General features: G+C 52.5%; 1 protein-coding gene across 1 annotated transcript in view; it reads left to right on the top strand.

The window, feature by feature from the left end:
* The first annotated feature begins 1,926 nt into the window (after positions 1–1,926).
* PLXNA2 (plexin A2) overlaps positions 1,927–22,847 on the top strand; it is a 175,018-nt gene continuing 154,097 nt past the window's right edge. The window contains 1 exon segment of the mRNA XM_050911214.1: positions 1,927–1,990. The gene's annotated coding sequence lies outside the window, so the exon portion shown is untranslated.

The following is a 22,847-nucleotide window of genomic DNA, read 5'->3' on the forward strand; positions in this document are numbered from 1 at the left end:
CCCGTGCTCTACTGGTGGTTATACGGGCACTATTGGAAAGGAAATCCTTTTCTGGAGGATGGTAAATGTGGTGAGGATGGGGAGAAACACAGGCAAGCCAACCTGTCATTTTCTCCCTGGAGAGGAAGCAGTGCAGGCTCTGGTTTACAGCCTTCCCAGGAGGGGGGAAAAGTGCAGGATCCAGAGCTGCACAGTGGGATGCAAAGGCATTCCCTGCCGGACCCCCGCGCAAGAGGCTCCTGAACCCTGTACACAGGGCAAACAGCAAAACTAACAGCAATTGTGTTTTTTCCTCCCCAAAACTACTCTTGCAGGGTCCTGCTAACCTGCGCCAAGCGCTGTGTCAGGCACGTCCCTCGATGAGCGGAACTGGAGGAAGATGCAGTGAGGCCGCTTCTGTAGCCGTGCTAACAGCAGTGGAGGTGAGAGGGGCTGGAGGGGAACTGCCCTGTGTGCTGCTTTCCGAAAGTAGATTGGGTTGTTTTAGTCGCTTAGGTTTATTGTGGAAGAGGCCCAGGATGATGGCTATAATTTTCTCTCGCAAATATTCCAGTATGTAATAAGTAAATTGTTAAAAAATTCTGGATGACGAGAAATGGAAAACAGGAATCCATCATGTTATTGATTCCCTCCACCAGTTGTGCTCCTCAAAACTGCTCCTATGCCGCCTTGCTGGGGGAGGCTTAGCCGGACTATGGTGCTTCTGGGTTTTTGGAGCAGCATGGCTGTGCTGCCCTGCTGCGGCACTGGGGCTGGCTTTGCCTCCCTGTTTGCAGGCGTTCCCAGCCCCTTGTAGGCCAATGCAGATAACCAGTGTGCTCAGGGGTGGCTGAAGATGCTCCTCACTTTGGGTACCCTGCAGCTTCCAGGTATTTTTCAAACACTTGTGCTAGGCCAGCAGGAGAGGCGAGGTGGTGGCTCTGTGGGGAGCCACTCGATCCCAAGGAGGGATCCCCTGGTTCCCAGCAGCGGGTGGTTGCAGGGCTCCCTGTCCCAGCTGGCCGTGGCCACTGTGGTTGGTGTCTGCCAGCTTTTGGCAGGCCGGGAGGTGTGAAGGTCGGTGGCTTCAGGGGCTCTGCGGCACACGTACAGCTTTTGCTCTGCTGGAGGTGATGTGGCCTTGGCAGACAACTGAGTTGTGAACTCTCTTTCGTGGATGGGGAAACTGAGGAACAGAGCGCTCAAGTGTCACTCTCCCCACCAGAACCGTGTGCGAGGGGTGTACAGGGGGTCTGAGCTGGGAACAGAAACCGGCAGCCTCCGTTCCCCTCCCTCCCAGAGCTGATGGGAGGCCATAGCCCAAGAAGTGTGGGACAGCTGAGGGAGCCTTTCACTCCAACACTGCTTGAACCCCAGCCGAGGCGTGCCGGCGCCCAGGCCTGCGCAGCCTTTCGAGGTGAGGCAGCCCCGCTCCCCGTTTTGCTTTCGGGCTTTGTTTCAGCGCGGTGCTGCTTCCCCGAGCAGCCGGCTCCGCTCGGCGGGGGATGGCGGGGGGCGGGAGGGGGGGGGGACGGGACGGGAGCGCAGGTGAAGCGGCCGGGGAGGGACGCGCTTCCCCGCACCCCTATTTCTGCGAGCGAGCGGGCGGGCTGAGCCCCGCTCCCCGGCGCCGAGGCTGGGGAAGGGTTAAGCGCGGGGAGCGGGGGCGGCGCGGGGGCGGGCGGCGGGCGGGGAGCGCGCCCGGGCTCGGGGCTCGGCGGGGAGCGCGGAGCAGCGCCCGGGCTCGGCGGCGGGCGGATGCCGGGGGAGGGCGGAGGGGAGCCGGGGCTCGCCGCCGTACTCGGGCAGGGGCTGCGGAGGTATGAGAGGCCGGCGGAGCTGAGCCGAGCCGCGCCGCGCCGGGGGAGGCTGAGGGGCTGCGGGAAGGCGGAGGAGTAACGGGCGCCCGGCCCTGGATTTCCATGGTGTCGGGGGCCGTGTGGATTACCCCGCCGTGAACCGGGGAGCCGGCACCCCCAGGAGGCGGGCGGCACCGGAGCTGCGAGGTCTGGTGAGTGGCCGAGGCGGGCGAGGGGCTTCTCCCCCCCCACCGGGGGCGAGGGGCGTCCCCGGGGTTGGGGCTCCCACGGGCATCCCCGCTGCCGCGGTCCTGCCGGTGAGGCGGCCGGGAAGGTGCAGGGAGGAGGTTTGGGTTCGTCCCCCACCCGGTGCCGACCGCGGCCCCTTCCCCGTGGCCGCCTAAGGCGGGTGGCACCGAGGGCTGCAGACCGCGGGGCGGTGCTCGGCGGCACCGGCCCTGCCGCGGCGCGCCGGTACCCGACCGTGCCCGGGGAACCTGCGCCGCGGGCAGCGGCTCTGAGCGGCATCCAGGGGTGCTGCCCAGCGCTGCTTGCGGAGGGGCATGAAGAAATCCCTCTGAACTCCCCTGTTCCTGGTCATCTACCTCCCCCTCCTCCCTCCCCGTTCTGTTTTACGTGCGTATACACGTTATAGAGAGATGTATTTTCTCGTTAATTCTGTTGTCATTTGTTACCGCTCAGTCACGGTCTGAGGCAGTCAGCGCACCAGAATAAACTCATTTCCATAAAAAGTTACTGTTGGCAAGGAGGGACTTTTTTGAAAACACCCCTGAATCTCGGAAAAAATCCCCATTAAAACTTTCCTAAATCCTCGCAAGACCCTTTTTGGAAGGCGATGAGGCGAGGGAAGGCAAATGCGCTTGTGCTCCCTTCTGGGAAATCCTAACTTCTGTGTGATGGGCCAAGTCTTCTCCAGCCCTGTAGCTGTTTGGGTGGTGTGTGGTGATCGCAGCAGAGCCTGCTCTGTGGGAGCACTCGAGGTGCCACACTGTCTTCTCTTGTCGTGACCTCTGTTTAACCTGGCACGGTCAGGCGTTACAGGCTTTGTCTCTATTCAAGCTATGGCCAATACTTTCACGTTCCTGGAGGTGAAGTGAATGATGTTCAATTAATCTGTGTTCTAAGGGGTATCAGAAAGTCAATAGGTTAATATTAAGTGAGGTGAATAGTAAGTGGTAGAGGAAAAAAAAACGTACATCTGTGACCTACAGTTCAAGATACTGGCTTGGAGGTGAGAGAATGTGAAGTTAGCAGAGTACCATGATGTAAAAACCTTCTGCTGCCAGGGTTTCCCTGTTATTTGCTGAGCACTTGATGCTTCACTGGTGGCTTGAATGTGTTTAATAGATCTCAGCTGACTTGGGGAGATGGTCTTGTCTCTCCTTCTCTGGATGGCTTCATTGATACGCTGTCTAAAAGTTAAACCAAATGACCTACTTTACAGCTGAAAGACAGATGCCTCAGAAGAAATCTGTGCCATCTTCAGAACAGATGTTTAGCTTTTTTCCTTTAACACAGAGGTGTTAGATCCTTTAAAATGCAATATTTTCTGTCTTTATTGCTGTCCTTTTGCCATTTGTTGTCACTTTCAGGACCCTCAAAGCTTAAATGTGATATTTTGGGGTGGTGCAGGGAACCAGATAAAATAGCTTTGATTTAAGAAACTTGGTGCAAGCAATGAGTAACATGAACGCACAACTGCTGTTGTGAAATGGCTTATCTAGCAAACCAGTCATCTTTCTCAATTCTGCTAACCATCTCCACAGCGCTTGTTGCAAGAAGATAAAGTAACCCAATTTACTCTTCATTGTCTTTATAGTGTTGTTTGGTGTAATTAATCGTGGAGTTTCCCCCCGGCTTATAACAAGTTTGTGCGGTGGAAACAGGTAACAGATGCTGCATAAGATCTGCACATAATCCACCAATATGATAGAAACAGCTTTTCCCGGTGCTCTTACCACGCTCGGTCTTGCTCTTCATGTTAACCCCGAGCTTCCCTTGCCTGTCAGCAGAAGGGAATTTCAGCTGGATGCAAAAGGGAAAATGCAGATCCAGGCTGGCTGTGGGAGCCTGGAGAAGAGGTGACTGCTACTGCCCCGTGCTCTTTAACTCTCTTCAGCAAATTGCATTAGTATGTGACAAATTGGCTTGCAAAGCAGCTAAATGGAAATGACATTTGGAGTAGGTTGCTGTGCAGACCCTGTGGTGTCTCGGGGAAGCATGTGATTTGCAGTATCTTCCCAAGATCTCCAATTTAACTACCACTACAAGGCTTTCCAGAACTTACTTCGGGAACTCTTGTTGCAGCTAAATGCGGGAGTCTGGAGCATGTCTTGGAATAATTGCCTAAAAGCTGGGGCAGAGGTAGGTGCAGACTGTCTCGTGCCGTAGGCAGCTTATATGAAGAATTGAACTAGGAAAGAAAGCAAAAGCTAATGTGCAGAAATTGCATGGGGCATGTGGCAAGAAGGCTGAAGGTGGAAAGCTGTGCTTGCTGTTGGGTGCCAACACGATGCTTTGCTGTGGGAGCTGGGCTGTGTCTCGGAAGTACCGTTGTTCAGCTGAGGTTGTTTTAGTGACTCTCAGAGGAGTGGACTGCACTGTATCGCAACAGGAAAGCGTACAGCTGCTTCTCTCATCCCGCTTCTCTGAGCATATACGTGTCTTTCAACATGGCAGTGATCAAGCTGTTTTAATTGGCCCCTCTGCAGTTTGAACAATAAATATGTAATGGGGGAGAGTGCCCCCCTCTTCCGCATGGCGTTGAGGCTGTCATTTTTGATGGGGATGCGTGTGCTCTCTGCTTGCCTCGTCCCTGCACGCTCGGGCGGCGCGCTCGCTCCCGCTCCAGCCCGTCTCTTTGCAGCGTGTGAAAATTGCACTCCCCCATCTGTGTTTGGCATCCTTAAAAAGAAAAAAAACGATGAACCTGAGCGTGCAGTGCTCCTGAGACAGGCCCCTTCACATTTCTAAACACTCTCGATTATTCAGCTAATCTTTATTTCATGGGCCTGTTACAAGAAACACAAACGGAGGAGAAAGTAGAAGGTGGTGACACATTTAAAATACACAAGAAAAGTGCTGGCAGGAATATAATCGTTCTTATTCCAGCAATATGAAATATTTATGGGCCTAAGTTGTGGCAAGATTCTCTGCCCCCGCCTCCCACCTAACTCTGAAATGTTTTTCCCAGTAAAACAGTAACTGGGGGGTGCTGGCCATGCTGCCAGCAGAGCCCCGTCCCTCCCCGGCTGTCTGCAGGGCAGGGGCACCCAGCTGTCTGCACACACAGCCGGGCACCGCGTCCGTCTGTCCGTCCCTGTGGAAGGGAAGGGAAGGGAGGAGTGCAGCACGCTGGCCAAGCTGCCCAGCTCGTACAGGGAGCGGAGCATTGTGTTACAGTCTGTTAACTCGAAATAATTCAGAAGCGTCCCCTCGGTGAGCCTGTGAAAAGCCCCCTTTGAGGTGCCCGTGTTTTGTAGGAGCCCGCTGCTCCCCCAGGGCATTCTGCTATTAATTCATTAGATCTGAGGGTTTTTTCTCTCTTCCTCCCTCTTTTCTCCCCCCCCCCCCCCCCCCCCCCCCCCCCCCGGTAATTCAAACAGTGATGAATGGACAAAAATCCCTCAAGGGAAACATTTTTTCACTTAGTTACAAAGATTTCATGGCTAATTAGAGTAAATGTGGTTTTTAGAGTGTTAATCTCTTAACCAGCTTGGCTAGGAGGCCACCGCCACAACAGCAAAGGGGAGGGCAAGGGGGAACCAAGGGGGAAAAGGTGCTACCAGGTTCTTCCCGGGGCTGAGCCACAAACGCTGCTGGCTGGATCTGTTGTGTCTTTATCACCAAGAGCATCCTGTGCGCGACCTCCTTAGCTCTGCTAATTGGGTGCCCACCTTCCCTCCCGGGGCGAGGGCACGGCTCGGCTGTGCGAGACTTGAAGGCGTTTTGGTCTGAGGAGGCCACGAGCTCTTTGTCTGCAAAAGTGGTGCAGAGGGAGCCTCCGGGATGAAAAGCAAAGTGGGAACAAAAGCAGAATTGAGGGCAGCGTGCTGTCCTTGGGCGGCAGAGGCGGCTGCCCGGGGCTTGTGTTCAGATTCTTTCTCTGCAGTGAAAATATATGTATTTACTGCGTGGTTTAGTGCCAGCGAGGAAGATGGGCTGCGAGCGCAGCCGGCAGGTGCCTCGGGCCAGGTCCCCACGTGCTGCTGTGCCAGCCGTCACAGGGCGGCCACGATGCCTCCAGCCCGCTTTCTGCAGCGAGTGCCCAGGCTTGCTGGTGAAGCGTATGGTCCAGGTGGCACGTTATTGTCAAAGGTAGAGGTTTCACTGACGGAAGTCATCCCCCCTTTGCTGAAGGGGATTTATCCTTGATGTCTGCTGTCGTCTTCCTCCCTCCTCCAGTCTTTCCCATCTGTGCCGCCTCCCCGGCATCTGCCTTTCCAGCCTGGTTTTGACTTCGCCCCAAATGGCTCTGGCAAAACGGGGCGAGTGATTCGTGAGCCGGCTCCCTGCTGCAGCCCGCCGCCCACCCTGGGCGAGAGCAGAGAGAGCTCGGGAAGAGATGGGAGTGGGATGTGGGCTTGAAATTCCTCCTCGTCCCACTAGAGGGGATCTTCCGGATCAGGCTGGTGGAGCCCAACTGAAAAATGAACATAAAACCAGCAACTGGCAAAGCTGCCCGGAGATTCAGCCTCTGGCTGGTGTTGGAGCCCCGGTCCCTCGGCGGGGGAGGACGAGTTAAAGGTGCTGCGAGTCTGACCCGGCGCTTTGCTGAACACAGCACTTGGAGGGGGGGGGGCAGGAGGATTTTGGTGCTTTTCAGACATTCCCAGCCGAGGCAGGCTGGCTGTGGCTGCGTCTCCCCGATCCTTCTCCAGGAAAGCGTGGCTTGTGGCTCCTGCCCACCGTGGTCCGAGCCCAAGTGCTGGGAGCTGCTCGAGTGGGGGCGAGGCTGCTCTAGCAGGACTTCACCGAGAAAGCACAAGTTTACCAAACACACGAATGCAACATATGTCAGTGATGTACCTAGTCTGCTGTGTGTTCTCTGCTGGGTTTTGAGTCTGAATTATGATCCATCTGTGCATTTCGGAGGGCCTGAGCGATGCTGTCAGCCTGGCGTTGGCTACTGGGATGCTGGCTGCTGCGTGGTGGGGGGCTGCCAGGGACAGGGTGCTGGGAAAGAGGTGCCCTCCCCTCTGTTATCGAATGGAGCCCATCTCATGTTTCTCACCGTAATCGCTGCTTCTGTTTGGGTGAAATCGAACTGGGAGGTGGTGACAGGGGGGGAATGAAAAGCGAGATAAATGTATCATATTATGAAAATTTAATCCTGCTTTGTCTGGGCTAAAATTACATTCAGAGCAGGAGATAAAAGGCATCAGAGTCACGTTATAAAAAAGTCCAGATCACCTCAAAAGGCAGAGCGATAGTGAGCCTGGGAGAGCCCTGCGAGCCAGGGCCCCTGCCGTGCCAGGGCAGCAGCGAGTGCTGCTCCTCGTGCCTGGCAGCGGGACCAGCCCTGCGCCGGGACCAGTCCTGCCTGCGGCGCGGGGCTGCGTTGCCAGAGCTCCGTGCAGGGGGGCACGCTCGATACCATCTCACCGCTTGGCAGAGGAGATGGTTCTTCCAAGAAACAGGTCCACTGGGGAAATTTTGTTACCAGCTGATGCATTTCTATGTTTGCTCCCTGCACCGTGTGCCTTGTCTCCCGTGGGTTCCTTAAAATCACGGTGTGGAGGGACAAGCCCCGTTGTGTGACGGGCTCCTGTCTGGCTGGGGATCTCCTGAAGCACAGGGGACCTGGAGAGGCTCTCTGCTCTTCGGAGGTCCTGCCTACCCCAGCCATTCCCTCCGCCCCTCTGATGGGGCAGATGGCAGCGACAGTGGGAAGAGCCCAGAGCCTGTCCCCAGCCCTGTGTGGTTTTTGGGGTCTGAGGGTCTGATGGAGGGCTCCTGCGCCGGCTAGGCCCTGGCTCTCCGGAGCCTCTGTGGAGCCGGCTGCGTGTTGTGCTCGGTGTGACAGCGGCTTCCCAGGCAGGAATGTCCCTTGCAGCCCTTTTCCTGCTCCGGCACCACTTCCCCGCTTCATAAAAGTGAAAGGTGATGTCTGAGTAAATATTACACTGACCTCTCACCTCGCCTCCTCCCGCTGCCGCTGCTCCTTTCTCAGGACTCATTAACGGAGCCGCCGGCTGACCCGGGGCTGTGCCACTGAGGAGGGGGCTCGGCACTGCGCTCGGAGCACGGCAGGGGCTCGGTGCTGGAGCACGAGCCCGGCGCCTCGCGGCTGGGAGCTGGACGGGAAGGGCAGTTTCCTTCCTGGCCGCCGAGGCTGAGCCTCCTCCCGAGCACGGTAAGTGGATGTTAGATCAGCCTTTGCTTGGGCTCCGTGGGGAGCTGCGCGGGCTCTCCCGTGGGTGCCAGTGCCACGTAATGCTGTAGCTGTGCTAGCAGCTGTGGCTGGGCTGCTAATGCTGGTGGGAGCAAGGGGAGGTGCTGTTTTAGGGTGTTGCTGCTCTAGCAGAAGCCTCTATGGGAACGTTATACCAGCAAAAATCCATGTGAGCAGGAGACTGTTCAGAGGAGTGGGTGCAGGCAGGAGGAGCTGAGCATGGACCTGCACTTTGCCTCTCCATGGTGACTTGGAGGGGCCGGGAGGGCTCCCCGAGGGTTGGACCAGTGGTTCCTACATGCCGTGGCCTCGACTCGAGCATGGGGCTCAGCAATGGGAGCGCTGGGATGTGTGGGGCAGGTGTGGGGGGAAGCCCTTGGGATGCACAGGCAAATCTTACTTTGTTTTCCCAGTGAATGGATGGTTGGATGGGGAGTGATAGTCCGTGGAGAGGCCATTCCCTGTGTGTATCAGGGAAGGTTAAAGGAAACAGCTTATTTTGCTTGCAGCTCCTGGCTGGCTCTTAGTATCTGAAAAACAGCGGTTTTAATTCCAGCAGCAGCTTGGTGTCAGGCTCCAGAGCCCCATTTCCCTGTACTGTGTCTCGGGAAGCTGTGCGGCACTGGGGAAAACAGGAAACCTCCGGGGCAGCGCTGGGCTGTTGCTCGCTTGCTCTGCCGCCCGTGACGTGCGCCGGAAAGGAAGCGGATCCACCACGGCTGGTCCAGGAGCTGCTGTCAGACCCTGACTCAGCGTGAAATAAGTTCCTCGTGTTATTTCCAGGCTCAGTGAGCCTGGGAACAAATGCCTCCTCGAGAGATTTATGTGTAGTTTTTCCTCCGGAGCGGTTTCATGTCATCGGTAAGAGAGAGCTCAGAGCCATCCCTTGTGTGCGGCACACTGGAGGTGATGGAGGAAACTGGGCATCCAGCAAGAGAAGGACAGAAATCTGGAGGCATGCAGGGGTTTTCCTCAGTGTTCATGCATAACACCGCTTTCATGTGTTAACCTGGGAATAAGCTTCCAAAAAGTGAGTTTGAGCTCCAAGGTTCTGAGATTAATTATAATACTTAAAACAGAAGCTTTGAATTCTTTTTATTTGCTTCCCGATTGCTGGGTTTTCAGAGTTTGCCTTGTCAAGATTTTCTTTATAGCCCAAAGTGGCCGTTTCCCCCCCAGGAGCGGGAAGCTGAGGTTCTGGGAATTGGCTGTTGGAAAAGCAGGTGCTGTAATGAACGTGTGTGCATCGGTAGCGGGGTTAAAACCTCCCAAGTCATGTTACTGAAATGGCGATTTCCCGCTTCTTTGAGACTATTACAAAAGCAGCAGCGAGTGCGGCAGACCACAGCGGGCTGGTTGCTTGCCCAGGTAGCCAAATACGAGGGGTTCACGTGTAGCCAGTTCATGTGAAGAGCTTTGTTCCCCCGTGGCTGGGTAGATTTATTGATGTCGGAGCAGAGAAGTGGTAAGTTGGCTGCTTAACAGGGATGTTACAGTTCAACTCCATAAAACACACAGGCTGTCTCCTTTACTCATTCATTTGCCAAGTCCCCAAAAAGTCGCAGTGACAGGAGCAGAGGATGGAGCACTGCCCTCATGGTCATATTTCCTGCCTTTGCTGGTTTATGTCACAGCCTGTAATGTTATTTAAACAAAAAAAAAGGCTGCGAATTTCCTTTTCATTTTTAATGGAAGTGCGAAGAGGTGGGGTGGGGAGGAAAAAGGAGCATGCCTGTAGGTTTCCAAACTGGCTAAATTATTCTTATGCTGAAGATTTGCGATCTCACAGGTTTTAAACCTGCACTGAAGCTAAAACATGGGAACTCCTGCCCTCCTGGGTGTCGAGAGGGGCCGAGCGTGGTTGGGGTTGCAGCTCTGACTGTGGGGCAGGAGCACAGTGAGGTCCCAGCAGCAAACCCCTCGGAGTTTCACTCCTGCTAAGCCATTGCTGGTTATCCGGTGGGATTCGGGGACAGCTGGGTGTGACTCTGCGTACTCTGAGCAGCTCGGTTATCCCGGGGTCTGATGAGGAGTGACTGTGTGGATGCAGTAGACACCTGCTTTATCAAAATTCACACGGGCACAGGGGAGTGCTTGGTTTGTCAGTGTACGTGGATGCAGACTGTACCTGTACTACAGCAGGCCCCCAAACATTTCTTCTGCTGTTTTCATTTTACTAAGTGTCGAAGCTGAGGGCAGGGTACAAGTAAGAATGAAGAATGCCTAAATCCCTTCCTTCGTTCAGCCATTGACTCTGGCAGATGTAGGGCAGCCAGAAAGGCAAGACTGCTTGCTGTGGTCAGACTGCTAGGTGAGGGCTCGTTTTTCTTCGGGGTTTTTCTGAGTCGGTTTGTTGTGTATTGAGTGCTTTCCAAAGATGCTGCTGATGTACTTATAGGGGGGAAGACCTCTTCTCAACATCTGGAGTAAACAAATTGGGAGTAAGAGCTTCTCACGGTCCACCTTGGAATGAGAAATGCTTCTGTGTTTGTCCTAAACCTTCTAAAAATTCTGACCTTTGATGTCTGCTCCTCTGTATTTCCAAATCAATTTAACATTATGGAGGCATCATGTGTTGTGTTAGAGAAGCTGGAAGGGCCAGATGAAAAACATCCGCAGTAAGTAATCTGTTTGGCTGAGAGATGATGCAGCAGCAAAAGGTTCACTGCAGGCTATTTCTCTCCTAGTTGTTGTAAAGTTTTCTCTGCAGTTCACAAGGAGTTAATTGCAGCAGCAGCGATGAGCCCCTCTCTGAGCAGTGGACTGTGGTGTGTTTGGCTCAACTGGCAGATGAGGAGCCTTATGGAGCAGGAATTGTGTTAAAGGCCCATTTGGTGGTAACAGGTTTAGACTGTCTTTAAAATCTCATAGCAACCAAGGAGCATGGGCAAGCACTCCAGAGTTCGCTGGAAGAAAGAGGCAGGAGCCCCTTTGCTTGTCCTCTGGGATATAATAAGGTGCTGGTACAAGTGCTTGCGTAACTGGGCTTTTCAAGGCATAAATTGTGCGACGGGGCAAATCTGTTCCATCAGTTCCACCAAATAAATTTTCTGACTTGGAGGTGGCCACAACTTGTCTTGGGCTGAGCTGAGAAGTGCTAGAACAAATTCTGAGAAAGAAACAAAAGCAGAGGCTCTTTTAAGGACTTCCAAGGATGTCGTATAACTTGTTTAAAAAATAAGCCCTGCCCAGGGTACTGGGTCCCTGGGAGGCTTAACCTCAGGAGTGACAAGTTGGGTGGGACTGGGCTGACTTTGCAGATGGAGTTTTTCACTCCTGACTGTGAATTCAGCAATATGTTTTGTTTTGTTTTTTAACCATTCACTTCCTTGCAGACTTGTACAAAATGAGCTGTATGTCAATCCTGTTCTTGATATGAGATCTAATTTACTTTTAAGTAAAGGTATGGTCTCCCTGGGGGTGAGTCCTGCCGGCACAGGGCTTTGGGTGGCTCACCTTCCCCACCAGCGCCTGCTCTCACACTCTCCTTTACGTGAGCTGCAAAGACCTATTGAAAACCAAACAATTTTGGCTTAATTTCTTTCTCCTCCCAAGACTTAAAAAAAGAGTGTTTTTTTCCCACAAACAGTGCAAATTTTAACATGAGAAAAAGCAAAATATTAACTCATTTGTTCATCCCTGATGATTCCTGTTATGTTCTCTGCAAATTTCCATTATAAACACGACACTTTGCCAGATTATCTGCTTTAGCCATCTTGTTACTGAAGAGGATATAATATTAATTTCCTTGTCATTTAGTTTTTCTCATGTATGTGGGATCATTTGGTTAACAGTGTTATGAATCTTAATGCAAGTCAGTTGTGCTTTGCTTCTGGCATCTAAAAAGACAATGGAAGAAGCAGTGAAGCGATCCTGGAAAATGCACCAGTTTTCCTCAGAGCTGCATGGAAGCTCAAATTTGGGAGTTTCTTTTTGACCAAGCATCTCAACACTGTCATTCCAGTGGAAGTTCTGCAGCTTTCAGGCCATAGATAGCTCAAATCATTGAGTTTTGTCTTTGCCCCCCCCCCCAGTCTTCATGAGCTTGACAGAACTGTTTTGTGGATCTGAAAGACCAATTTGTGGTTGTAAAGGAGACACTTATAAAATTGAACTAGCTGAAAGTATTCTTACAACCTGCACTGGTTCTCACACGTTGCTTTGCTCCGCTGTATTTTGTAGAGCAAACTCCTTTGCGGCTGCAGCCTTCCTTCGGTCTGCCAAAGTATCGATGAAGTGCTGCAACAAATTCAGCTGTAGCTTCTCTCCCTCCTAGATCCTCTGTATGTTTTATGGAATCAAGGAAATTTCATTATCAGTTCTTGACCCATCAGCCCCTCAGTGATGAGGTGGTGTTGATCTGTGTGGGTTGCAAGTGCTGGTCCACCCTTGGGTTTCTGCAGTGCCCCAGCGCTGCCCCGGGAGGTGGGAGCAGCAGGGATGGGGACCGCTGCTGTGCTCAGGTGGGACTGGGGCCAGGGCGAGACAGCTTCCACGGAGGAGCGTTGAATTAAAGGGTGTGTGGGGAGCTCTCCAAGCAGGCAGGCTTGCTGCATTCCTGTGAAATATGGCCTTACAAGTCCTTGAAGGATTTATTGTTTTCCGGGCACTGCTGGACCCAGTCCGATAGGCTGGATATAGGAAGGAAATGACTCAGTTGCTCTACAGACAAGTGCAGCTTTGAAATTCAAAGAGGCAGGAGACAGCTGAGAGGCTCCAACTCATTCCCATCGGGAGTCAGGTCCCTGCGTGTCTGTTATTCTTTGTGCACAGCACTTGGGGGTTGCAGCCGGGACGGGGCGGCGGGTGGGGAGGGAGGAGGCTCCGCTGGGCAGCGGTCACACTGCGAACCAGCCGATGCCTCAAAACCCTCCGGCATGAGGACACCACGGGAGAGCAGGTGACGGCAAGTGAAGCTGGGGGCCGGCGGAGGGGAGAGGGCTGCCGGTGCTGCCGCGAGGCCGGTCTGTGGTGGCGGGAGCAGCTGCCGGGCTCCGCGCCCGCCTGACCATTGCCAATCGATTGCTGCGCTGGGGGCACAGCGTGGGGCAGAGCTTGCAGCAGCGTAACGGCTTTCAGGTTTTTTAAGGCACGTTTCCCACCCACAACAGGGTGCAGAAGTACAGTGACCCTTCTTGCAGATGAGCTGCGTGAGGAGTTTGGGTGCTCCAGCTCCCATGTCTCCTTTCCTCTCCCCTGTGTTGTCTGGAGCTGGCCCCGCGGTCCCTGGTGTTTGCACTCTGGTCTGAGCTACACAGGGATTTGTATAGCTAATGATTTTGCAAGACAAGCTCAGGCTTTTGGGACCTCTTACCCATCAAGGTGTCCAGTCCCTCTTTAGCCTCATGCTGTAACTTCTGACTGATGTCAGATGTGGACGTAAGCAGATGCTTTCTCCATCCTATTATCAGCTTGGTTGGAGAGAGAGAAGTTTTTAAATGACAGAAAGATCCTTAGCAAAGAAACAAGAGTTAGTGTTAAAAATAAAGAAAACAAGACAGCTTGTTTCATCTAAACAGAAGGGTTATTAAACAGGCTTGAATTAATCAGTGATCTGCCAGAGCTCTGAAATTGAAAAGCAGGGCGGAGGAGTCATGGAGCAGATGAGTGGGGAAAAAGCCACGTTCTTGAGTAGACATTGATGTCCGAACGCTGTAGGAGAGGAGATGATGTTCAGCTGATGGTGGGATGGAGGTGAGATGACTCCAGGCTTTGGAGTCCTTGGCTGGACCTCAGAACGCAAGGCTGGGGGCACCTGGCTGCCAGCACTGGGAGCCCCCCGGGCACTGATGCACAAGACCCGCTGGGATCCTGCCAGCAGCCAGCCACTGTCTGCGTGGCTGTGAGCTCTGCGATGGTCACTGCTTGTCATGCTCGGTGAAGCAGGCTGGGCAGGGAATGAAGATGCTTTACGTTTCCCAGGGTTCAGGCACCTTGAAACACTTTCAAAAACTGCATCAAGCATCCCAGTGATGCACTTAAAAGGGCAGGCAACCCTGTGTAAAAAGGCTTCGAGAGGTAAAAGCACTTCCTTCGTGTCGTTGATAAAGCTGGTGTTGATTGCAGTTCATAGCACATACTTCCTCTAAGACAGGCCTGATGAGAGCTGGTTAATGGTCCCTGAAGGGTTCTTCAGTGCTGTGTGGCTCTCTCCTGCATCAACCTGTCTGCTTCAGTTTTGTTGCTAATTTAAGGGCTTTTGCAGTTGTGTTCTGCCTTTCCAAATCCTTGTGATCCCACAGTGGTACCTGGATGATAATTTCTTCCACTTCTGCGGTGGGAATGCCAGCATTGTGACTGGCAGCTGAAATCTGTAGCGAAGGAGTGAGCCGATGGTGCTGGTCATGCAGCAGCGATGATGAACCTCTCTCTCCCTTTGCGTGTTCCTCCCCTTCTCATCCTGACGGCTCCTGCCCCAGTTTGGTGCCGTACCACCCCTACCCTCCCGGTGCGATGGGGAAGGTGCAGTGATGGGCAGCACGATGTAGGTTTGACTTGGTGGTTATTGCTCGTAATCTGAAAAGATAATCCTGTTCTGGAGTGGCATGGAGCATCATAACCAGTAAACACGTCTCGAAGGGGGAAACATGCCTGAATGTGCACACAGGCAGTGGCGTGCTCTTAACAATTTCAGCGCTGCTGGCTGAGTGAAATCTATAGCTGCACGGTTGGGGATTCAGCATCTCAGAACCTAATTTTAACAAATGTACAATTTCCTGGTTTACTTAGGTAACAGCACTGTGGCTACTGTGTAAATACATCTGGCTGCCGTAGGGAGTGTTGGGGATAACGAACACCACTCGCTGTACAGGGCTGGCACAGCCAAAGGATTTCTGTTTCAGGATTTCTGTTTAATGGAGTGGCTGGGGACCCATTTAATTTGAAGCTGGGGTTCTTCACTTGCCTGTGGTGCACTTGGAGTGAGGCCAGGAGAAGCTGCTGCTTATTTTTCTCCTCCAGTTCGGTGGCCGCTCTGTGATCTTCCCTTGTGCTGCACTGTAATATTCTCTTGTAATAAACTGCAGCTGGATGTCACCTGGGGAGAGAGTGCTGGGCTGAGGCTCGGGAGATAAAACTCCTAGCTTTGCCACTGGGACCTTTTGACTAGCCTTGGGCAAATCATTTAATCGTTTAATCTGCTTGCACCTAAGGTCACCATCCATTAAATGCTATTTTGTTGGGAATAAAGTCCATGAATAATCAAACGATGTTCAGGTGCACCAGCGAAGAGGGGTGGATAAACCTCAGTCCATCAGGGCTCTGGTAAGAAACTAGAAAAAACACTTTCTAAGTGATGTACTGACCCAGATTGCCTGGAGGGGTTGTGGACTCTGTTTCTGGAGGTCCTTAAGGATGGTTTAGAGAGACATCTCTTGAATTATGATTATAGCCGGTCCTTGCAGCAGGAGACTGGATTAGAGAATCACAACTTTCTGGCTGCAAATTTATATGATTTAATGTTATCCAAAGCCATTGACCTGTTTATACAGCTTTGGATGAAACCGAGACTTCCCAAAACTTGAATAAACCAGCTATGAAACTTAAGAAGTGTTAAATTTTCCCTTTGTGTCATACTTCAAGGCAACCAGGAAAACAAGGGTCTCTTCTGCTCCATGCTCCAGTGCGTGGTGTTGTCGCCAGCCTTGGGTCTGTCCTCAGGGACCGCATGGTGAATAAAGTCCTCTTTTCCCAGCACCTCTCTTGATGCAAGGTAATTTATAAGCTATTTCGCAGCAGTGTACTTGAAGCTCAATAGCCGCCAGCTGCGGTTTCTCAGATAGCAGGTGTCAAGTATCAGCACAGGGAAAGAAAAAGGTGTCTAATTTCTGCCACCTAGGTGTCCTAGGTTGATTATGAATTTTTCTGGATGCCTTTTGGGGTTGGTGGGTTAAATGTCTCACAGCTGGATGTAAGCCAAGCCGGAGCCACAGCTGTGGTCCTGCTTTAGGTTTGCCAGAGGAGCCAGTGCTCCCTTGGAGATGGTGATGATTTTGTCAGTGTTAAAGAAATGCCTCCTTGCTGTGTCACGGGGATGTTTCAGCATCCTTGGGGGGCAGAGGTAGCCGTGCCTATGTTTGCTTGTCACCACTGTCAGGGGAGAGCAGCCTGCTCTGCTGAACAATCTCTGATCAAAGAGGTTATGAACAGAGGCACACCAAGAAGTGCTAAGCCAGTCCCTTACACATACTTTACTACAGCAGTTTATGCCTGGTAACTCCCTTCTGAGTTTTCCATCGATTGAATGTCCGAGTGCCTCGTGTGAGAGCATTATCCCCGTTTCACAGGTGGAACAACTGAGGCTGAGAGACACGACTCGTCCGGGTCTATTCAGCAAGTCTGGGGCAAAGCCAGGAGTAACGTCAGGTCAGGGTGCTGCACCGTGCTCTCCAAAATGCAGTTGCAAAGATGGGGCTTACAGCAGGTCTCTCCCTGGGATTTTCTGTTTCTTTTTACCCCAGACCTGTTGGGATGTGTGTGCTCAGGAGGGAGATGGGGGGGGCGAGAGGTGGCTTATCCGGTATGCATTGTATAAACAATATCTGAAGTCTGGACAATATGAACAAATTTTGTGCATAATTCATGCAATCGTGTTTGTTATCAGGGAAATGCCTTTTCATGGCTGGGTTTCGTTCTTCCCCTCCTCTTCCTTGTCCCAGGGCTGGAGGAAGCAATAATCACAATACTGTATTTTGCCCTCTTAACTCTTTCTCAGAAAGCTGACGAGCCTGTGAAATACCATCCCCGTGAATAAGCAGCTCCGGGGAAGTCGGGATGCAGCTCCTGGTGCGGTTCCTGCCTGCGGCTGCCAGCAGAGCCCTGTGGAGCGGGGGACAGGCACTGCCGAGGGGCAGCGCAGCAGAAGGGTGAGGCATAAAGGTGGTTTTCAGCCTGAAACCACCCAAAGGGTTCAGTGTTGCAGGTCATGCTTTAGGAAAGGCTTGGTATTTGTTGTCACTGTGGTTCAGTAACCTCTGCAGAAACCTCGGACCTGATGCCAGGCACCTTGCTGGTGATTTACAACTTACTCTTATTGTTGTTAGAGTCAAAATATTCTAAAAAAACAAAGAAAAGGTGCTAGGAGCCCTCCTCATTGCTTTGTATTACAAAACTGTAATTACTTCACATCAAGCTGCTGGTAACTTCAGTTGGTGTCAAACTCTGAAGCAAATGATTGAGCTGGCTGTTGCACGCTACCTGGGTTTAAAAAGCTCCGTTGCCGCACCTTGGGCTTCCTCGGCGCTGCTGCTGCCGTGTGCCGTGGGCACTGAGGCTCCCAGCAGCCCTGCTCCGGGATGGCTGGGACAATCCTCTGCTGGGGGCTTGAATGTGCCACGGCTTCTCTTGCTGGAGAAAGAGGCGAAGACGCTGAGAGCAGGGAAGGGACTTGTGCGAGTGTGTGTGCAGGTTTCTGCTGGGTAAGGGGGCATTCAGCAGCACGGGGCTGATCTGACTGCGGTGGCTTGGCCGAGGAGGCAGGACTGAGACTCGGACCTCTGATCCGGGCTGGGAACATCCCAGAGCTCAGAGATGCTTAGATCAGACAGTTTGGCTCGGAGCTTTTGTCTAATTAAAACAAAACAAAACCCTATTAATTATTGTGAGGTCTTCCTCCATAGCTGACAAATGTGTCCTGAATATCACTTCTTCAAAGGGGATAAATCACTACGGCAGCTTTAATGGTTGGAAAGGTTTCACAGAAAAATTCCTGATGGGCTCCAGGAGGGATGCAGACCCGGCACGCGTATTCTCACTTGCTACGAAGAAATGGCCAGACTCTTGGCTTTTTTCCCTCATTCCAGTTGGCAGATACGATATGGAGCCAATGCAAAGAGAAAGGGTCAGGCTGGTGCAAGGATGAGGTTGTTCCAAATGGTTTGTTCTTGTATTTTAGTTTATATAGTGTAGCCTGCCCTTTTGGTGACCCTTTCGATAATTCTGGGGGATTTCTGACAGCCCGGTGACCTGCAGGGGAGGTCAGCAGCACGAGCCAGCCGGTCTCCCTGCTCCTGGCCTCGCAGCAATGAATCTTATTTGACTATAAAAAGAAAAAAGGGCAGAATCTACCTCCAGCTTCGAAAGTAATCACAGGCCCCTTGTCCCCCCCCCCCCCGCAAGCTCAGTTATTCTCAGGAGGCTTCATTCTGTGAGGCAACACCCCAAACCCATGTGGCCTTTGGAGAAAACTGTAGTGGGTTTTATTGCCCGCTCTGCTCCCCGTTTGCAGGGTGATTGGGGACCCTTGTGGCCTCCGGGCCGGGAGTGATGCAGGGACAGCCCGGGAAAAGCACGTGGCGCTGGGATGCTGAGAGCTGGGGCCGGGAGGGCGGAGGTGAGGATGCTGGGGTCGGTGCAGATGCGTTTGCTGTGTCTCGGAGGTGCTGGGGCTGTAGGAGCTGCCTCAGCCGGAGGGGATGGAGTGTCCCAGGAGTGCAGGACCCAACGGAGCAGAGGCGATCGGTGAGGGTAGAGCGGTGCTGGCGTGGGGCTGTGTATAAATCACTGCTCACGAGACCAACCCTACCCTAAAAGAAAAGATACCGGCACTGCGAAGCAAATGCAGCTGCTGCACTGGTGACATCAAAATTGTCCCTTTGATCCGTCATTTTCCACAGGAGATTCTCTTTTTGTTTTTGCTTTAATTTTCCTTTTTCGCTCTCTCTTTTTTTTGTGTGTGTGTGTGCATAAAATACCACTAATGACAAACCGTGGTGCCCGTGAGTGAGTGACAGCTGAAATAAGAGAAATGACTAATCGGGCCTCCTGAAGCCCTGTCGCATGGAGATTAAATGAGCCCTTTTTTCTTCCCCCCTCAATAAGAATCATGGGCATTTGAATAATAATATTATAGTATCCATTAGGATGACAGTGGGGGAAAAAATAGGCTCAGACCTGTGATTATTCCTTCAATCTAATAATTATTTAAATACCAGATAACTCCTTTCAGCCTAATTGAGGCCTTTCAGCTGCTTGGGTTTATATTGTGTCCCTGAATTTACTCACTCTTTCACCTTGTGTTAGTAATAGCTTCAGATTGCTTTTAAGGCCATATTTTAAATTCGTTTCCAAAAAAAGAGGAAAAATTAATGGTCAAATAGTATTAAGGATCAGAGTTAAAATTGCCCACTCTCCTGTTTCCCTGGTGTTTAACTCCCCAGCTGTACTCAGCCATCCCCAAACTCCTCCGTAGGGCACACAGTGGGTTTCTGTTGATGTGTGATATCTGTATCACTGAACACTGCTTCGTCCGTGTCCTGCACCCACATGTTGCCCCCCGGCCCTGGGGTAGCGGGGAGCCGGCAGGAGCTGCTCCCGCGGGGGTGACACGGAGCCGGGGATGGATCACCGTCCCCTGGCTCGTTCGGGTAGGATGTGAGTTCACAGCCACGCTCTGTCATTTTCAAATAATGTTTGAAAGCACAGATTCTTCTTCCTGGATGGTCTCTCTTGCCTTTGGCAGTGACTGTTCACAAATACTCTGCAAAACCTTCCCTGTAAGGCACTGCATAGAAGTTGGGCTTCAGCTGACAGCTCTGCTGCACAACAGCCCCAGACTGGCTCTGGCTTTTGTACTGTCTCTGAATGAAAATGTTGCTGGAAAAGATATAAAACTGCTGTGGTCTAAGTGAAGAGCTTCTGTTGTCCCATACGTATGTGTGTATATAAAATTTAATTATTTAGATTTATTAATTTCTGTCTTGCACTGTTCTTTTCTCACTTTGCAATGGAACAACTTTTTAAAAATTGGAAAGCTGCCGAGCAGGAAAACTGTTGTGTGCTGAGCTTTACAGCAGAGCCTCCCCATTCTCTGCAGAATCTCTTTCACTTTTTGGACTTCCCTTGAACCAGAGCCCTCTGCCCCAGAAGCATCTCTTCTTCTCAGAGAATGAGAAACTGAGGTAGGCTTTATTTTTGGGCTCCTATTAGTGAGGGATGCTTTGGGCTTGGAGGAAAGCCCATTCGTGCTGCCCAGGGCAGAGCCTGCTTTCTCTGTGCCCTCCCCAAGGCAAGGCGAGTTGGGTTGCCGTGTCCGAGCACTTGCTTGGGGCACCGCGGTGCTCGAGGTGTCTTGTGCGTTGATGTGGAGGTGCTCTGCCACTGACTCGGCCGCTCCGTGGGACTCCCGTACCTGCAGCTCTCGTGCCAGCTTTCCTGGGCTCTTCTTGAGCTCTTCTATGGTGCGGCGTTCCCTGGGTGTTTACAAGAAGGCACCGCGCTGCCGGCTGGCATCTCCCTGCCAGTGACACATGTGGACTTCTCGGTGGCTCGGGCTGTACTGCCATGTTATCCAAGAGCAAAGCTGCTCTGAGATCCCAGTGCCCGTGATCAGATCGTCGGTGCCCACTGCGGGTCACCAGCAGCCCTCGCGTGGGTAGGCAGCATGGAGAGCCTTCCTCCGAGCAGATCCTCGGGAACCATTTGATTTGTGCCCTTTTGAAAGATTCTGGATTCAGAGAATAGTTTTGGGATGTTCACTCGGGAATTGAATGAGAAGAGCCGGGGAGGTCACCCCCGTGCTGTTGTGGCACGTTCGGGTCCGCAGCGCGGGCAGCTGCCTTCTGCCACAATCATCCAAGCAGTAATAAGAATGCAGCAGCGTCTGCGTCCTAGCTGGGAGAGAGAGAAACTGCTGCAGCCAAAGGTGGAAATTAAGAGACTGGAAATAAGAAACAAGCAGCCGGGGAAACGTATCCCTGAGCAGAATGAGAAACCCATTACCACTCTCTTTCTCCTGTCTTGTCAGTGACACCGAGACGTGCAGCCCAGGGACAGAGCTCCTTTGTCACCTTTCAGAAACACCCGTCTCCGGCTCCCGGCGTTAACAAGCCTAAAGAGCGGCCATTCAGTGACACTCGCTTATGAGCTCAGTGTAGGTTTTCAGCAGCGTGAATTATTTTAAATACCAAAACGGAGATCAGCATCAATCAAATCGGTGGCTGCCCGCAGGTGAGGACAGCTGAGCGCGGGCTGTGCTAGGGAACAGCCTCCTGCGTTTGCACACAGGGCAGGGGAGGAGAGTCAAATCTGCAAAGAGTGCAAATTTCTCCCCAGTGTGTGTGCTTGGGGCTTGCATGGCCATGGTGGGAGGCGATGGGACTTCGGTGCAGAGAGGGCAGGTGGAATGGTGGCTCGTCCTCAGCCTCTTCCCAGGGCTGGAGTGACCCTGCGGTGCTGTGAGGTGGTGGAGAACATCTCTCCCCAAGGCAGGCTGAAATGATTCCTTTTGATCGTCCAGCCTGGAGCATGTAAGGAATGTGTAATTTGGGATAAAGGAGAACTTTGTGATGGTTTTCTGAGTCCAGGCGGTCAGACATATCTGTGGTGATAAGCAAAGCTGAGGTCAAGCCAGGAGTACAAGTCACGGTCAGGTCTGGAGATGATAACAAGGATGAGACACAATCCAGTGACCTCTAGGCATGTCTGTGGTGACAAGGGAGGTGCAGAGCCCTGCTGCAGGGATGCTGTCAGGGCCCTTACACGGTGCCCACCTCAGAGTGTTGTTCTGCTGGCCCCACGGCTCTTCTGAGCAGCTCCGCTGAGCTGGGTCCTTGCTGCCTTGCAAGGTGCTCGGCTGGCATCACTTCTAGCTGCTTTGTGGGAGCCCGAGGTGGTGCTGGAAGTCTGGGACTGAGCTGGGAACCGAGCCGATACCTTCTGCATGGGATGGTCCAAGCCGGACCCCCCCTTAGATGAGACAGACATGGAAATGCATGGATTTGGATTGTCTTTAACGTTCATATTTTTGCTAGGGGGGTCTGCCATCTTAGCAGAGATGCTAGGTGATGAGGTGGAGCAGGCAGAGGGTTATAAGGGTCCTCTTCAACAGCTACTGTCTCTGCCTGTGCATGTGTGCTGTCCGGAAGGGTGGATGGAAAGCTCTGATGTAAACACGCTTCATGCAGCCGGAGCCTCTCCGAGGCAAGCACGCGCTTCCTAAGGAAATTCCAGCCTGGTGATTCCTAATTCAGCCTGACAGCTGCCTGCACGAGCTGGGAAGATTGGGGCTGGGGCCGGGGGTCATCGGGACTCCCCGATGGCTATCCCTCGGGCCTGAATGAGGTCTAGGTGCTTTGGGAGCACCCACAAAACCAAAACAAACAACAAAACAACAACCAAACCTGCCTGCCTTTCATGCCTCGTTCCCACACAGATTTTGGCCAGAGGTCTCTAGCTGGAGTCTTACCTTGCCTGGTCCGTATGGGTGAAAACATGTCAGTCGAAGGAGACTCTACTTCTGACTGTTACCCAGAGAGCTATCGGGAAGGGCACGTGAGCAATTTGGTTGGCATCGGGTCTTCTGGACCCAGTGTCCAAGCTGTCGCTTTGTGTAGTTTTTAATCATCACTTGCAAGTTTGGTTAGAGCAGGAAATTTGTCCAAGGCTCCCAGATCGGTAGTTTCTCCCCTGCGCGGGGTGCTGCTGGCAGTGTTTGGTTGCTGATCTAACCACGTGTGCCCCCACCCTGGTGGCAGCTGCTTTTCAGCAGTAAAGTACCTTGTGAAGGCAGTGAGACATTTCTGCCTGAAAAGTGCCTGCAGAGGTACTTCTGGTGGAGGGGAGATGCTGGTGGCTTTGGTGTGTATATGCTCAATGAACTTGCCTGCATGAGACTTCTTCCTCAGGTTTCCAAATTAAATCATAGAGGATTTAAAGGT

The sequence above is a fragment of the Gymnogyps californianus genome, chromosome 27, assembly GCF_018139145.2.
Source record: "Gymnogyps californianus isolate 813 chromosome 27, ASM1813914v2, whole genome shotgun sequence".
NCBI classification, from domain to species: Eukaryota; Metazoa; Chordata; class Aves; order Accipitriformes; family Cathartidae; genus Gymnogyps; species Gymnogyps californianus.